Source organism: Lissotriton vulgaris, chromosome 9, assembly GCF_964263255.1.
Source record: "Lissotriton vulgaris chromosome 9, aLisVul1.2, whole genome shotgun sequence".
Lineage (NCBI taxonomy): Eukaryota > Metazoa > Chordata > Amphibia > Caudata > Salamandridae > Lissotriton > Lissotriton vulgaris.
This window is the reverse complement of record NC_141697.1, coordinates 30852446-30865210: the sequence shown is the minus strand read 5'-3', so window position 1 is coordinate 30865210 and position 12765 is coordinate 30852446. Positions and strand designations below refer to the sequence as shown.

Sequence of the window (12765 nt, the reverse complement as noted above, 5' to 3'; positions counted from 1 at the left end):
TATTCATACAAAAGCAAAAAATAAAATCTGTATGTTAAAATTTCTCGCCATTTTATCTATTGGACCACAACATTTCTTCCAACACTATACCATGGCCTTCTTGGTAAATTGCATGGTGAATGGAAATCAGTCTAACAATTAAAACAACTGCAGCGTGTCCTCTATCTTGCACTTACTGCATGTCTAACAGTTGTAGTAATAAAAGTTAAAGAATGGTACCCGTAACCATGATTTTGATGCTTGATACCATTCTACATTCACCCTGGGCAGTGTTCAGCAATCAAGTGGTCGAGTATGTGTTTAAAAATAAAACATTTTTGGCAGAGCTACATGACTCCTGATGACATTGGCCATGAGCCCCAAAACTTGCCCTCTAGTTTAATTTTAAATGTTTTCCCCTCTCCTCCCACTTCCTTTCCTGTGGAGGTGGGCGGGTCACAAGTTAACCTCAAGCTACAAAATCACTGTTACAGGTTTCTTTTTTAGCCTGAATCATCGTTTGGAATCATATTTTGTGCATACATTTTCTAGCAGTATTTCATACCTACACTTCTTTTTGGTAGTCAATACCCATACAATGTTTAGTGAAGGTATGGGTGGATGATCATGTGACAGTTCCAAATATATACACATGTCCATTTATGATGCATTAGCAAAAAACAAAAACCTTGTTGTTCGCTTCTTTCATGTGCTATGTACCTTTGATTTGTTTCCCTACAGTTTTGTTTAGTCGTCTTATTCATTTTCCAAGTAATATATATTAGTTAATCACACATCTAAATCATGTAATGCTTTATCAGCAGCATTCTGGGTGTTTCAAACAATGCGGGAAGATGAATAGATGGTTTTCATGTGAAATACTGATACAACGTTAGGAATTAACTTAGAATATCTTCCCAGAGCGGATATATATATATATATATATATATATATATATATATATATATATATTATGTCCGAGTTCCTAGAGCAGGTAGCGCAGCGCGTACAGCCACACCGACAAACAGGAACCAGCGAGACCCAGGAAGGTGCAAATTTTTCTTTTATTTAATTTTTAGCCCAGCACCAGTCCGCCATGACGCGTTTCGGCTAGAGATAGCCTTGATCACATGACAACGTCATGAGGGCTGACCACCCATTTAAAGTGCAAAAGTGCCATCACATGTTATGGAAAGCAAAAAAATACTATACTTTCCAAAGTGTTACAAACATCGTATTGCAGCATAAATGCGGGTATTGCACAAACAATATACAAGTAGTTAGCATGTCTTTCAGAATTGCGGTAAAATACATTTTAACACTTACAACTTGTAAAACCTCAGTAATCAAATGTAATTGTACAAATTCATGGCAACGGCTAAAAGAACTTCTTAAAGAAATAAAAAAGTTAAAAGCTAATAAATAATTATAAATAATGATATTGCCATTAAAATTCCATCAAGACATTACTCCTTGTGCAAGATAAATCAAACAAATGTATGGAGAGTGCAAGTAAGTAACAGAAAATCCCTGTTGTCATGGATTCAAATATGGTAAAGAGCATACTGCCCAAGTGGGCTGTACAACAGTACTGAGATAAAGAGGTACTAATTTCATTGTGCAAATACGCAAAATTAGTGCAAAACATGTCAAATGGCTATAAAGTGCTACCGTGAAATTGTGCAAAAATGTGGAATCATTCATCTTATTAACCCCATCGAGGCTCATGACGAGCTCAGCTCGTCATGAGGTACACCTCTCGTACACTCATGACGATCTGAGCTCGTCATGAACAATGGGATTTCCAATTCTACAGCACCGGGGGAGAATAGCATCAGCATCGATGGTGTTAACAATCTTATACAGATAGGTCAAAGAGAGGGTCCAGGATGCATGGTATACTTTCTATTCTCTAGTTCAAATACATATTTACAGGACAGTCACAGTACTGAGGAAAAAAGTGCAATGTGCATCTAGCAAGGTAGACAGGTTACTATAGATAGGTGTGGCAGTCCTCCCCCATATTAAGCCCTTGCGGTGCCTTAGTATCAAGTGATATGATGTAACGAGTCTCCAGTTTTCGAAGTAGGGACTCTCTATCACCTCCTCTCCTCTGGGGGGGAACACAATCTATCACATAGTATTTCAAAACGGAGGCATCTTTCCCATGAATTTTCTCAAAGTGCCTGGCAACCGGATATGCTGCATCTGCATTAGTAATAGCACGCAAATGCTGTAGAATTCGCTTGTGGACTTGTGGCCTAGTGCTTCCCACATATCTAAGCCCACACGGGCATTCCAAAACAAACTGCAAATTCAGATTTGCAATTCAATTTTTGTTTGATTTTAATTGGGAAAGGTGAAAGTGGTGTATGAACCTCCGACTTGCTAGTACCATGCTTACAGGCTTTGCAGGTAGAGCATTTCAAAAATCCCTTGCTATCATCTAACCATGAACCTGTGATCACCTCTGGGCTACTAGAGACCAGGCTATCTTGCATAGACCGGGCTTTGCGATAGGTAATGCTAGGGTATTTAGGCATTGCAGGGCCAATGACAGGGTCACTAGATATCAGGGACCAATTGTCCTTGATGATTTTATGGATGTTTTGCGCTGATTGCTATAGCCAATGATCAATCTAGTCTCCTCACATGATCTATTGGTGGGAGGCTGCTGGCTTTCAACTCCTGAGCCCAGGAGTACTGACCTCTCTATTTTGTTGGCCCTCTGTGTAGCATTATCTATAATCTCAGGTTTGTAGCCCCTTTGAAGGAAACGAGCCCTACAGTGGGATTGTGCCAGCCGGCATTCCTCCTCACTGCTGCAGATTCTCCTGACATGAAGCATCTCACCGTAGGGGATGCTCCGTATCAGGTGCGCTGGATGGTGACTACCAGCGTGCAGCAGAGTGTTCCCCGCCGTGGGCTTACGATACAGTCTAGTTTGTAGATTACCGTCCTGGACAAAGATTTCCACATCCAGGAATACAATGGACTGAGTGCTAATGCTTCTGGTGAAATAGATGTTGAGGTTATTGATATTAAGTTCTTGAATAAATTTCCGCACCTCACTCTCAGTCCCATCCCAAACAAAGAACAGATCATCAATATACCTTGACCAGAGTTTCACTTTGGTGTTCATGGTGACGGTGTGTTCCGCCATCAGGACCTGCTCTTCCCAGTACCCCATGTGCAAACAGGCGTAACTGGGAGAGAAGCAGGCCCCCATTGCCACACCCCTGGTCTGAAGAAATAGCTGTTTGTAAATAGGAAAACATTGTTTTCTAAACAAATGGAGATCATGTCTAACAGCATTTTCGAATGTTCATGGAAGCAGGCTTCCCTCTTTCCAAGAAAATGCTGGATGGCTTTCAGTCCATCTTGATGGAATATACTGGTGTATAACGAAGTAACATCCATGGACACCAGAATATAATTGGAATTCCATCTAAAATCGATAAGTCTCCTAAGTAAATCACTCGTGTCAAGGATAAAGGAAGGCAAGTTTTTTACATAATCTTGTAGGAAGAAATCAATATATTTGCTCATATTTTCCAACAGGCTTTTACATGCGGAGATGATGGGCCTGCCTGGTGGCTGCTGGTAGTTCTTGTGGACTTTAGGGATGAAGTATATTACCGGAGTCACTGGGTAGTCCTTCTTTAAAAATTTATACTCATCCATGGTCAGCAAGCCTTTGCTCCTCCAGGCAGACAGTTTGGAATAGATTTCATTCCTAGCTAAAAGAGCATCCTGCATAGTGATACGCTTGTAACAGTCCTTGTCGTTGAGCTGTTTGAGGGCTTCTTCCAAGTACATTTTACGTGGCCATAAGACCACGTTGCCACCTTTATCTGATTGTCTTATAACCAAGTGTTTGTTTGCCTTGAGCTTTTCTTATGAGTTTGTGGTATTCACTGTCCCTGTAGTTGTATCGTTTAGATGCATGAGAGTTTTTGATCTGCAAATCCTTCAATTGTAAGGTGACACGCTCATGGAATATGTTCACATTGTCTTTGACCATCAGGGGGCAAAATTTGGATTTAAGTTTGAATGGTGTCTGACAGAGTGTAGGAAGAGGTTCACCACCCAACGCTATCTGACTCTCCTATGACCAGGGAGCTCCTCCTCCTGGAGTTCCAAGAGTTCTTGCGTTAGGGCTGCTCCTATTGTGACTGGTTCGTTAGAGCCACTGATTGTAGTATGGACAAGAGCGGCATCTTGAGTCCCAATCGTAGTGACGGAATCCACTTCTGTACGTGTTGCATGATATTTGCGCAGTTTTAGTTTACGTACATACTTGAACATGTCGATCTTGGTTGTGGCATAATCAAAGTCACCCCGTGGGCTATATGACAGTCCTAAAGATAAAATAGATGTCTCTTTCGGGGTCAGAGCAGTATCAGTCAAATTTATAACCGCATGAACATTAGTGTTAGAGTCAGAAATGGGATTTACTACTGTGGTTGAGCTGGCTGAGCCTTGTTCCACTGCCATCTGGAACGTGGTTTCCTTTGCCTGCCTCCTACGTTTGCGGCGTTTGTTGCTTTTCCGCCTCTCTGCGCGTTTCCTGTTGGCGCGCTGGCGGCGGCTGCCGGTGTTCCTGAGCGCAGGGTTGATTTTCGATCCTGCTGGACTATTTTCATTTCCTGCGCAGGGGTAAATTTGCGAAACCCCGACCAATGTTGATGCCTGGCTTCCGTGTCAGACTCACTTTCAAGCTGTGAGCTGTCTCTCGAGATCGAAGACACCTCAGTCTGTCCTGTGGTTGCCGTAGTGCCAGTGCTGGTATTAGCGACAGTGATGTTATTGTTACGCCGCTGCTTGATATTGTCATACCTTTTCGCGAACGTAAAGATCTGGCCGTTTTCATAATCCAGTCTGTCGCGCTGAAACTTGTACGCCTTTCTCTTTTTGATGACATCTTCCTCACGTTTAAGCCGTATATTCATTTCCTCTCTATATTTTGTGAGTTCAGGAGAGGGAGGAAGTTTGTCAATTTCAGCATTAATTTGGGCAATTTCATCCAAAAGCTTGATTCTGTCACTTTCTGCATACTGGATGAGTATACCCATTAGGCGTTTGGAATTATCAAGGTTACACTGCGCCCAATCTGCAAGCATTTGTGGGTCGGGTTTTTCATAGGAGGGTGCTAATAAGATGCGCAGTCCTCGCGGCACCCGCCCCACCTCTAAGTAACCCGTTAAGGAGGTGTGCTCCCACCACTTGGATTGTTCGCTTTTGCTACATTTTTCGAGCCGCTTGAATAATTCCTTAATACCAGTACTTTGTTCAGGCATGCAGATGGAACTAGGGTTGGGAACGGACTACCCGGCCGGGGGGTCCGTAAACATGTTCCTGGGTGCCTCCACACGCCCCCTCAACGTGTCCGCGGACAACAGAATTGAACTCCTACCCGGCGATGCTCCTCGGAGTCGATCCTGTACACTTCACACAGGTATTCCCGCAGTTAGTCCGTCTTGGCTTGCTGGTACTCGGTCCGTGAGCTCAGGATTCCCGACCAGCCAACGCTGACCCGGTGCCCCGAACTGCTTCCGGTCTTTCCTCAGCATGCCTCCAAACAATTCCGCTTTCCCTGGGGCGTGGCGGCGTCTCCTCACGGAGATTTTGAAAAGTTCTGAAGAAACAATGCTCCTTGCCGCAGCTTGCCCAAAACGCGAAGGGGTCTCACCAAGTCCGGGGAAGCAATCCTGGATGTAGAAATGAGGTATGTCCGAGTTCCTAGAGCAGGTAGCGCAGCGCGTACAGCCACACCGACAAACAGGAACCAGCGAGACCCAGGAAGGTGCAAATTTTTCTTTAATTTTTAGCCCAGCACCAGTCCGCCATGACGCGTTTCGGCTAGAGATAGCCTTCCCTACAGTTTTGTTTAGTCGTCTTATTCATTTTCCAAGTAATATATATTAGTTAATCACACATCTAAATCATGTAATGCTTTATCAGCAGCATTCTGGGTGTTTCAAACAATGCGGGAAGATGAATAGATGGTTTTCATGTGAAATACTGATACAACGTTAGGAATTAACTTAGAATATCTTCCCAGAGCGGATATATATATATATATCTATATATATATATATATATCTATATATATATATATATATATCTATATATATCTATATCTATCTCTATCTCTATCTATCTATCTATCTATCTATATATATATATATATATATATATATATATATATATATTAATTATGTCCGAGTTCCTAGAGCAGGTAGCGCAGCGTGTACAGCCACACCGATAAACCGGAACCAGCGAGACCCAGGAAGGTGCAAATTTTCCTTTTATTTAATTTTTAGCCCAGCACCAGTCCGCCATGACGCGTTTCGGCTAGAGATAGCCTTGATCACATGACAACGTCACGAGGGCTGACCACCCATTTAAAGTGCAAAAGTGCCATCACATGTTATGGAAAGCAAAAAAATACTATACTTTCCAAAGTGTTACAAACATCGTATTGCAGCATAAATGCGGGTATTGCACAAACAACATACAAGTAGTTAGCATGTCTTTCAGAATTGCGGTAAAATACATTTTAACACTTACAACTTGTAAAACCTCAGTAATCAAATGTAATTGTACAAATTCATGGCAACGGCTAAAAGAACTTCATAAAGAAATAAAAAAAGTTAAAAGCCAATAAATAATTATAAATAATTATATTGCCATTAAAATTCCATCAAGACACTACTCCTTGTGCAAGATAAATCAAACAAATGTATGGAGAGTGCAAGTAAGTAACAGAAAATCCCCGTTGTCATGGATTCAAATATGTAAAAAAAAATAAAAAAATAATAATAATAATAAAAAAAAAAAATATATATATATATATATATATATTCACTGAAAAAACAAAGGTTAAAGTAACGTTATGGTTAGGTGAATAGGTCAGTAACATTAACATTCTAAACAAAACAAAAAAAAACGTAATTAACTAATTCTAATTAGCAGAGCAAACTATAACTTACACCCCGCCCTGCACTGCTGATGACCTCAAATATAACTTCACTTATGACATCACTAATGGCATCTCAAATTACATCATTGATGACATCATCCAAGGAGTGTGCTAGTTTGTTTTATAGTGTACATAGTGGCGGGTAACTACATTATTTTTCCACCTAATTTGGTACAGCCAGTGCCCAGCTAATGGGTGTAATTGTTAACAAAACGCAGGTGCTTCTAGTGCACCATAGGTGGGTGGAGGTATTGAACACATCTTTGTATTGAAGAGTAACTGTGTGCAGATGACAGTTGACAACGTGTTTCCATTATGTTCCACACAAGGTTTTTTTGTTCTGCAGAAAACGTTTCCAACAGGGCAAAAATTCTACATAGTGGATGCTAAGTATTTTAAGCAGCCTTGAGGTATTAGACAGAATAGTCTCAGCATGACAATTTTTACTTAACATAGAATAATGTGTGCATGAGTTGCTAACCTATGTACACGTGCTTTTACTTCAAAAGACGGGCAGTATCTGTAAGGCTTTCACCACAGAATAAAAAACTGCAGAAAGTATGATCTTCACCACCTTCGTTATTTTAAACGGATAGTGTGTTTTTTTTGGTAAGTGTTGCACAGACTGTACACTGTTCTTAGTAGATACTTTCTAATACTCTGATGCTTTTCTCATGAGTGTTTCACTGTCTGCAAACAGTGTGGTACAGAGTAAACTCTCTCCTTAGCGTAAACACTGGAGTTCTGGGTGATCCGTCGTGCACTAAAGGCATTCCTTCCCTCTGTCCGGTGAAGAGTAGTGCAGGTGTTCACGGACAACACCACCCCCATGTGGTACCGCACCAAACGGCGGGCTAGGGCAAGAACACGCTCAATGGCCCCCTTGGACAAGGGGGCCGAAAATTCATGTTGAAGGGGCGAGGTGATCCTCCGACATGCAATTGTACTGAGGTGGCATGGAGTGAGGGGTAGTCTTGAAGGGGAGGGAGTAGCCCCTTCGGATTATTTGCAGAATCCACCTGCCCAAAGTGGTGGTGCGCCAGTGGGGGAGGTGATGGCGGATCCTGCAGCCAACTGATGTTTGGTGGACCTGTAAGGTCAGACCAGGAGGGTTTGGAGCCTGATGCAGAGGGGGCTGTGGGGATGGACTGGCCCACTTGCTGGCCACCAGAACCACGCCCGTGGTTCCCACGTCTCCCGCCGCGCTGGGGCTGAACAGCCTGCGTCAGCCTATGGCTGTGGGCGGGACGTAGTGGGGCAGCCCTTCCATAGCCAGTAAAGGGGCGAAAGGCAGACTGTCAGGGCGGGTGGTGGCGAGGCGAGAGTCCATAAGTGTGGATTGGATATCCCCAGAAAAAACAGTTGAACGCAACCAGGCGTAGCGCAGAAGGGCTACTGATGTGGCAATCATACTGCCGAGTGCGTAATAGTATCCGGAACACAGCAGATGGTAAACTTCGCTGCGTCTCTACCCTACGCGACTGCGCGGGAGAGCACGGCCCGGGCCTCCTCTGGGCACTGAGGCAGCACTTGCACCACCGTATCCCACACAGAGTGGGAATAACGGCCCAACAGACATGCAGTGTTTACCGACCGCAGTCCCAAGCAGGAGGAAGAAAACATCTTCCTAAGTTGGTCCAGCTTCTTGGATTTCCTATCAGGTGGAGCTGTAGGGAAGGCGCCTTTGGACAGAGACTTGGACCACCAAGCTCTCAGGGGTAGGGTGTTGGGAGAGAAAAGTGGGGTCGCCAAGGGCTGGGCGGACCATCCTATCCACAGGAGACCCTGTGTTGGGCCTAGCCCAGGTGCCCAAAAGGAAGTCCGTTAGGGCTTCATTGAACGGCAGCAGGGGCTCTGAAAAGCTCGCTGCCGGCTGAAGCACCTCTGTCAGGAGGTTAGTCTTGACTGCCACCGTAGGAAGCTCGAGGTGGAGTGCCTCGGCCACCCAGCGTATGACGCTCCCTCCTCCATAGCCACAGTAGGAGGAGACAACATGCCTAGGTCTGGGGAGGTATCCAGACTACTGGCATCCCCCAGTTCCTCTCTCGAGTCCGGCTCGTACTCCAGCTGGTCTGTCACAGGGTCACCAAACCCCTCCCAGTCTTCCTCACCCTCCTCTGGCTGCCAATCTGGCTTCTGAAATCCTCCTCTCCTGGCATTCAGTCAAACTTGCTTTCATTTTTTTCCCCCTCGCACCAACTTCGCCCGATGGGACAACATTTAGCGGCTGTCCCTCGTCTGAGGAGGGATCGATTGGGCGGGCACTACTTACGTTTACTGGCTGCCAAGCTTTGCCACTTTCCATTCATGCCATGAACTACCTGGCCTTCCGTAAGGCCATCAAAACTCATCTTTTCCCGTCACTTTAGTGCCTTTGCTGAGGCAGCTGTAGGCTCTAGAAAACATGCTAACATAATAAATGGCCAGGGTGGAACACAGGGCCAAAAGCAGCTCCGTGTCTACATCGGGGTGAAAGCCGGGGTCGACGCCAGCTGGAGGTCCAGTCGGGTGCGGAAGTGGTGCTAGTGGAATTGGCGCCAGTGGAGGAGTAATGAGGTCGACCAGTGCTGATCCGGATCCAGGCCTTGATCCAAGGGGGCCCTGCGGTGCCGAGGCCGAAGCTGCCATCGTCAAAGGATTAGGGCCCCCAGCCAAGTCTGCAGGGCCCGAAGGTGCACCAGCAGAGTCGGGCTGCCAAAAGATGGCATGCATCGCTTCGTAAAATTTACGAAGCTGGGCAGGGGTTGCTCCCGAACCCGGGAAGGCCGGAGTCGACCCTGAAGGCTCCGCACGCAAAGCCCCGCCCCCTGCGTCGTGTCGGCCAGGGGGAAGTTGAAGAGCGACGATGCTTCTTCAACTTCTTCTTGTGCTTCGACTTACCTGATCCTGAGTGCGAAGATTTAAACGATGAGTGGTGGTGATGGCTCTGCGATCGGTCCCGTGACCTCCCTCGCGACCGGGACCTTGAACGACGCGGAGTCGACTGCCGGGCCTTGAGGAGCTTTCAGGACCGCTTCAGCAAAGACTTCGGCCCATGGTTCGGCAGTTTGAGACCGACTTGGGGTTGTGGTCGCGCTCCAGGCATTAGAGGCACAAGCGGTGTGGGTCTGTTACCGACATCAGTCGGGTTAAGGAACCGCAGGCCTTGAAATTGGACATCCCTTGTGCACCAGGAGTCGATAAGAACTCAAAAACGAAGTTGACAAAAGTCGCAAAAACTCAGTCAAAAAGTGACTGGGGTACGGCTTTCTCGGGATCTGCGCTTGCTGGCACTAAAAAACTGATGTCAGGCACGCGAGGGCGGCATCTAAGTAACTTCTGCGACGTCATCCTGGTGACCACGACAACAGACGCGGAGTTGACCAACACCACCTAGCGACGCCCAGGGGTAATGCTGGCGAAAAACTTTCCGGATCCAGTCTGGCGCCTGGGGGATGTTCTAAGGTAAGGAATCTTTAACTAGCTGTTTCTTTCAGATTCTAGTATTTAGGGGAGCCCCTGGCACCAGGAAATCAGATCCTGCCGACCTGAAGGAAGACAGTGTGAAGAGTCGCAAACAGCAAGAACAAAAGATCAGCAACCAACCTGATGACAGCCCTGTTGGCCTGTTTTCTGTCCTCGACAATTGCATCAAAGTTCACTTGTCCTGCATTTACTGTGTCTCCAAAAGCCTGGGAAAACTGCCAGCATTTCGCCCAAGAACCAGGAACTCCTGTGGAGTAGCGGAGCTGCTCCTCTTCATCCTGTAGGCACCCAAAGAGACTAGAGAGGTCACCAGATCACCAAAACGCGACACCAGAAAGCACCACTGCACCTATCCAGCATAGCCAGAGTTGAAGTGGGTCAATGGTGTCAGCATGATCCCTCTGCCCTCCAGAGACAAAGCCCACTTTGGACTTAGCCACTGTGCACCTCCCAATGCCGCCTTTAGCCTGTGTGTGCAGGGCCCCTCTACCATGAGTGTTCCAGGAGATGAAAACCCTTCGCCTCAAGACAACTCTGCACCCATCGCCCCTAGCCCATGGAGAAAAGGACCAAAGGCGTCCCTGAGCATCGTGAGAGCTGAGCACACTGATTGGTTAAGCCTGACTGGTTTCCCAGTCCAAGCCTGCAGCCTCTTTTTGACAAGACCGATCCCCACTGACTAACATTGGGCACCCAACGCTGAAAAGCACCTTTGCATCCGGGGGCCCCAGTGCCACCCGAGCTGACTTGTTGGTGCTGCCTTGGATTTTGACCCATACTTTCCTCAAATCCTGGGGATTGGTCTATTAAGTCCCTGTGAAGTGCTCACATGCAGTGCAAGTTTATTCCCCTATAGGATAATATTGGGCAAGCGACGCTGAAAAGCACCTCTGCGCCACGCCACCCCTGGAGATTGGTCCCATAAGCCGCTGTGAAGTACCTCTATGCAGTGTATGTCTTTCCTCCTTAGGATAACATTACCGCTTCAGAAACAGCACTGTGTTAATTGTTCAAACCTTTAAAAATTCGTAACTCAAAATATACCAACCTAATTTTGATGATCTTGGTGACAAAAGTTATATAAAGATAAGCGTTATTTTTAATAAATTGGTGTGGATTTCCTTATGGAGTCATGTGAATCATTTATTGACTGTCTGGGTATTTGAAGACGTCCAACACTCTTCTCTGATAACCATAAGGCTGCTCGACCACACTACCCCCTAGATCATCACCTTGGGGTTTATAGAGCAAGCCCCTGTCCACTCCTAATGGAATACCTGGACTCTTTGTACAGTACACCTACTTTTGGTATACTATATAAAGAGCAAGCTTCCTACACTGAACATAGCGAGTAATGAGAGTTAACCATATATCTATGGTTGCTAATTAATGTGAACTACGCTTCCAGTGAAGTGATTAGTTTAGGGTCAATGTTGCACATAACTCATGCTTGCTACACCTAAGAAAGATGCATCTGTGATGGCATTAAAATACTTTATAATGTTTTGAGCTATTGTGTACTTCCAGCCCTCTAATGCCATACTAGTTTGTATTATACTGTGTACCAAAAAGGCTTGGAAGATTTCATGAATGACGTCATTTGCGATTTCAACTGTGATGTCAGATATTACGTTATGTGTGGTCATAAGCAATGCATACCGGGGGCGTAAGTTATAGTTAGCTCTACTAACTATAACTAGTGACTTTTTTAGTTCAAAACGTTAATGCGGTCACATATATTGGTCTAACTTTATTACTTTAACCTTTGTTTTTTTCAGTACGATTCAAATTTAAAAAAATGTTTTAAATGGAAACTATTTTATTACCATACGTAAAGCGGACCCCACGCCGTGCACGGCCAAAGGGCTGGCCACAGGACACCCCCACAGGCTGCCAACTCCACGCTGTGGATTGCCTTTCATCGCACGCAGCATGGGATTGACCGCAGGCAAACAACCGGAGGCAGCTATCCCAATGCTGTGCATGGCCTTTGCTTGTGCGTGCCGGGGTTAGGCGCATGGCCTGTGTTGCAGAAAGGCCCTTCTTCCAACTCCCCGCAGGCAGCCAACCTCAAGCTGCGCACAGCAGGGGTTGATCACAGGGCTTGGCCTGCCGCCAGTACTTGTGGCCAGACCCCCTGTTGCAAACCACATCGCGCATTGCCATGTGCAGCATATGGTTGGCCTTCGGGCCCTGTGAGTGACATTCTCTGGGGATACATTTATTAAACAAGCACTGGCAAAGCCAATAGGTATCGCCTTTACAAGAGCTATTGGCAATGTGTTTTTGCTGTGTTGTACACCAGTGTGGCTTCTATTCAGCATGGCCTGAAGTTA

General features: G+C 45.7%; 1 protein-coding gene across 3 annotated transcripts in view; it reads right to left on the bottom strand.

Moving 5' to 3' along the window:
• STRN3 (striatin 3) overlaps positions 1–12765 on the bottom strand; it is a 1097014-nt gene that overhangs the window by 22530 nt on the left and 1061719 nt on the right. The gene's annotated exons all lie outside the window — the stretch shown is intronic.